Source organism: Microtus ochrogaster, chromosome 2, assembly GCF_000317375.1.
Source record: "Microtus ochrogaster isolate Prairie Vole_2 chromosome 2, MicOch1.0, whole genome shotgun sequence".
Taxonomy (NCBI): domain Eukaryota; kingdom Metazoa; phylum Chordata; class Mammalia; order Rodentia; family Cricetidae; genus Microtus; species Microtus ochrogaster.
In genome coordinates, this window is record NC_022010.1 from 16,095,760 (window position 1) to 16,101,323 (window position 5,564).

The window sequence follows — 5,564 nt, forward strand, 5'->3', positions numbered from 1 at the left end:
TGAAGGACCATGTGTGTAAGTGCAAGGGCTGCCCCTCACACACGTGAAAGTGGAAGGATGTGGAGGTGTCAATGTCTGTGACCAGATGAAGATGGCCACTGGTGGCCAGGGGTGGCAGTTTTTCAGGCAGTGAGAAGAGGAATGGTGGTGAACATGGGCTGGGGGCCACAATGCAGACAGGGTAGCTTCTAAAAGCTCCAAGTCTGTTTCTGGGAGGGGAGGATACAGTTACTGCTGATGCCAGGGGATGTGGTAGATACAATGACATTGCTGAAGGGTAGAGGGACCCACTTAGAGTAGAACGCCAAGAAAGCTCACCCCTCCCCAAAGGCTCCATCCTCTTAGATGCCTGTGACCCCTGCCCTCTGTATAAATGGGGGTGCTATGACCATAGCTCAACTTCACCCCATCTTAAGGTATGAGTTGTAAGCCTTCAAGGGGCAATATCCCCAGCCAGTAGATTATTTCCTATACATAAATACTCATGATGATTAGCATAAAAAGTTAGTAAGCAATTAGCAATGGCAATTGTGAGAAATGACACAACTCTTGGCATGGCTACGCTTGTGTTTTAGGGTGTTGAGGAAGTTGCATATAAGTGCCGCAATACTACAGCAAGTCTGGTGGCCAAGATGGTTGCTAGCGGTATATATGCCAGCAGGCACACTGGCTGCAGGCATGATGCTCGTCCGTGTGGAATGCGGCAGGCCGGCATGGGATTTATTCATGAAGTTTACACCAGTGTGTGTATGTCAGGCTGTGCATGACTGTTAGGTGCTTGCCACCTGCCTGAGTAGTGAAAAGCAGGTCAAAGTCCAGGATCCACCTGGGAGCCTGACCAGAAGCTTTGGGGCGAAGATCGAAGATCTTGCTCAACTTCTGAATGAACAGGTGTCAGGACATGGAAAACACATGGAAGAGTTGAGTGAAGAGCTGTCATTAAGGGTGTTAGAAAGGGATGGTGAGATTTGGTTCAGAACTAGACAGTGAACTGCCGAGAGAGACAGAGAGCCAGAGAGAGAGAGACAGAGACAGAGAGGCAGAGAGAGAGAGAGAGAGAGAGAGAGAGAGAGAGAGAGAGAGAGAGAGAGAGAGAGGCTTCCTATGTGAGCCTGATGACCACCTGGAGTTGTCCTTTGACCTCCATATGCGTGCACATGCATGCTCACATACACACAGAAATAAATAAGTGAATAAATATAATTTTAAAAAATTGGGTGCCTGGTGTGAATGTGCATGCCTTTAATCCCAGCACTTGGGAGGCAGAGGCAGGTGGATCTCTGTGAGTTCAAGGCCAGCCTGGTCTACAGAGTTAGTTTCAGGACATCCAGGGCGACACAGAAGCCCTATCTCAAAAAACAAAACAAAAAAAAATTTGTAATTTAGGAAAAGTGGCCCGAGAGAAAAAGATGACAGAGCTCAGGTAAAGGGTATTTTTTTTTTTTAATTGGGGGAAAGTAAATGGGAAAAGGGGAGGGGAGAGGGGAGATGAGGCTCTGGGGACTGGAGTGGCAGAAGAGAACCTAGTGAATGTGCACAGGAAGTGCTCTTAGTGGCTACAGCTGAGGCTGTACCCTGTCAGAACCCCAAGGTCAGGCCAGTACAGATGCCTGAATACTAACAGAGGTGGGAGAGAGGCCACCAGGCAGCCTCAGCCCTGTGTGAGCCTGCTTGGGGCTTACATCATGACCCTGAGGTAAACACAAAAACCTTCCCCTGGGGCTGAGGATGTGGCTCCTTGGCGAAGCCCTTGCCTACTACATGGAAGGCTCTGGGCTTAGTGCCAGGAAGGAAGATGGTAGCAGACCCCCAGCTCAGGCTGGAGGGATGATTCAGTTGGCAGTGTGCTTGGCTTGCAACTATGTGGATCCAAGTTCAGTCCTCAGAACCCCCAGTTCTTTTACCCCGGAGAAATCTTTTACCCTACCTTAATTCCTATTTGGATCATACTTGTAGACTTGATACTGGGGCAAGCTCAGGGATTGGGGGGAAACTCTTAGAGCTGTTAGCATCCAGGCACACCTGCCCCTTCCCCTTGGGGACCTAGCTCACCCCTGCTTCACCCTGTGTGCATGGCAGGCAGCACCCTGTCCCTTTAAAAGGCAAAACTCCACCTACCTCTTCCTCTTCTTCCTCTCTCTCTCTCTCTCTCTCTCTCTCTCTCTCTCTCTCTCTCTCTCTCTCTTTCTTTTTCTCTTCCCACGAGGCTACTCTGTACTCCCTTTCTCTCTCCCCTCTCCCATTTCTTTTCCCACTTCCTTCCCTTCCCCCAGCAAAACTCCCCACTGTAAGCTCTGTCTGCATGGGGTGTCTGTCCCTCACCCCCCATGGGACTCCTGGGACCCACCAAGTTCCTCTCCCGCATCATCACACAGAAGCTGCAGCACTTTAATTTACATAGCTACTTGAGCCTCGCTGTACCAAATACCCGACTAAAACAGTGGCTGTGGTAACTTGCACCCTCTGAGGTGGCAGTTTGTCTGTCTGCAGTAGACAGGAAGTAGAGGAAGCAGCTGGACCCAGACATGGTTCTTACCTTCAAAGGATCCACAGCTACCAAAATGGTGCCACAGGGTGGGGACCAAGCCCTGAAAGTGTGAGACTGAGACTATGGAGGACTTTCAGACTCTGGCTACAGTGCCTTTCTTTAGACACAGGGGAAAGACGTCAGGAAGTGTTGCTGCTGGAAGGAAAGAGATCCTGGCAGGTGGGAGCCAAAGAGTACCCCGAAGTCACCCTGAGTGTTCCTGCTCTGCTCTGGGGAAGGTTTCCCAGTGCAAGTGTAACACCTGGGGAGAGTTCCCCAGCAGAGTTGTGGCAGCAGGATTCTGTTCCCTCAAGTGTCACAGCTGGGCTCTCCTCTCTGCACAACAAACCTCACTCAAGAGATCTTTTGAGGAGGAAGAAGCCAGGGGGGTGGCTGCCTCTAGGGTGAGAACAGAATACAGAACTTATACAGGGTTTGGGGGTGGGAGGTGACTTTCCAGGGTGATGGGATTGATGGGGTTTTGTGACTTGATACTGGGGCAAGCTCAGGGATTGGGGGGATTTCAAGTCTTTGGCCCCGGCTTTGGGTCAAGTCAGGGTCAAGGTGTTTTTCCCTAGCCCTGTTCTTTATTGATATACAAAATGTCAGTTACCACCGGGAATAGCTGGGATTAAACTCCCCCACCCACCCACCAAAAAAAAACAGCTACAAAAAAACCCACCAATGCCAGGTAATAGTCACCAAAAGTGTCAACTATAATAAAATAGGTTATAAAATATATATGCTTATAAAATATTTCATATTGTTAATATTTAGATTTTTAGCCTCATTGTCTTTGCTAAAATCATTAAAGGTTCAATCTCACAAAAATATGATATATAGTTCTGGACTGTTAAAAACACAAAATAATGCCCGGCGGTGGTGGTGCATGCCTTTAATCCCAGCACTCGGGAGGCAGAGGCAGGCGGATCTCTGTGAGTTCAAAGCCAGCCTGGTCTACAAGAGCTAGTTCCAGGACAGGAACCAAAAAGCTATGGAGAAACCCTGTCTCAAAAAATAAAAAAAAATTAATAATCAGTTATCCTCTAAGTACTGATATAAATACAGAGATAAGCTGTCAAGAGCCATTTTCCCAAAGATGATAGCAGGGACCGTCGTCCTAAGGATGTTTGCAGAGAGCCCCCACATCCCAACTACCTTGAGAGCTGTTTGTTAAGCAGAGCCACAAAAAGAATGTTTCCGCTTACCAGGTATGCTGAACTAGTGAGTGACCTTTGCTGCCCTGGCAAAGCCCCTCACCCCAACCCAGGTCCCTCATCCAGGGCTATATAAGCTGCTGCCATTACTCTAATAAACAGAGGCTTTGACAAGAGAATTTTGCTTGGCCTTGCTCCTCTCTCTCGCCCATGTTTTTTCAGGTAGCGCCCCTTCAGACCCTGGAATAACTGGACCTGCTGGACGGGTATAATAAGCCTTATTTAGTCCCCTATATATGTTTTAAAGCTTAAAACAAGTAATTTTTAATAATAAAGTCTGTCTAATCAGAGATACCTGGACAGCCCTAAATACTTTAAAAATCTATAAAAAAATAACATTTAAAATGTTTTAAAAGCTTATATCAGACAAAAACTCTGAGATCCTAACAGTGACCCAAGGTCTCCAAAAAAGGCTATGGGACACCACAATGTCTCCACCTGGATAACGACGATGCTGACCACTGGGCAAAATGTCCCGATGCTACGACCTGCTACCAGGACCTTTTTCTCCGATGAAGACCCCAGAACCAGGACACTCTGAGACCAGAGACAGGATGCAATTAGCAAGAGGTTTATTGAGTAAACACAGGTACCTGCGGGCAGCAAAGTCTTTTGGAGGACTTGCGCACCTGCTAACTGGAGGGCAGGCGTTTTTATAGGGAAGAGCAAAAAGCCAGTTTACAGAAGCAAAACAAAAGTGTGGTTATTGGTCGATCGGAATGAGGCGGTGTCAGCAAAAAGCAAGTTTACAGAAGCAAAAGCGTGGTTATCGGTCGATCAGAATGAGGCAGGGTGTCAGCAAAAAGCAAGTTTACAGAAGCAAAAGCGTGGTTATCGGAATGAGGTGGGGGGCATGACTGTTCCTATCTTATAGATATCCTGTTTTGCAGTCAACCTGCTTTGTTGATGTCCTATCTTATTGACATCCTGCCTTGCAGTCTTCCTATCTCAAGGCATCCTGCTCTCTCAAGCACATGGGATGTTCTTTTTTTTTTTTTTTAAACTTTTATTTACTTATTTAACTTTATTATGTTCGTTGGTGTGAAGGTGTCAGATCTCGTGGAACTACATTTTTTAGACAGTTGTGAGCTGCCATGTGGGTGCTGGGAATCGAACCCGGGTCCTCTGGAAGAGCAGTCAGTGCTCTTAACTGCTGAGCCATCTCTCCAGCCCCCACATGGGATGTTCTTACGAGAGCAGGCTGGCTGCTGATCCGGAGAATTTTTTTTTAAAGCAAACAGGACGTTCCCCTGGGAGCATGCTAGCTGCGGGTTTTGAGGAGGGGGTCTGTAGGGTCTTTCAATATCAGACAAAAACTCTGAGATCCTAACAGTGACCCAAGGTCTCCAAAAAAGGCTATGGGACACCACAGTGTCTCCACCTGGATAACGACGATGCTGACCACTGGGCAAAATGTCCCGATGCTACGACCTGCTACCAGGACCCAGCCCAGACTGTGGACAAACAGCAGGTGTTATTCTTTTTTAAAAAATGCTGCAAGATCCCCAGTGGCAATAGGCAGCAGAAATGCTGTAGGTCCCAAATGGTGGCGGCGGGCCATGTGGTGGCAGGCAGTGGGCTCTGGGAGCAGCCAGTCCCAGCAGAAATGGCTGCCAGTCCCAGAGCAGTAGCCTGAGCGGTGGTGGCAGTGGGCCATGTGGCAGCAGGCAGTGGGCCCCAGGCAGAGACGGCTGCTGGTCCCTGAGCAATGGCTGGTTCCAGGCGGGGAGACACATGGAGGGGGGCAGAAGACAGAAACATGGATAGACACGACATGCAGGGTGAGGCTGAATGTTTATTCAGGGGGTTATGGAGGAGGA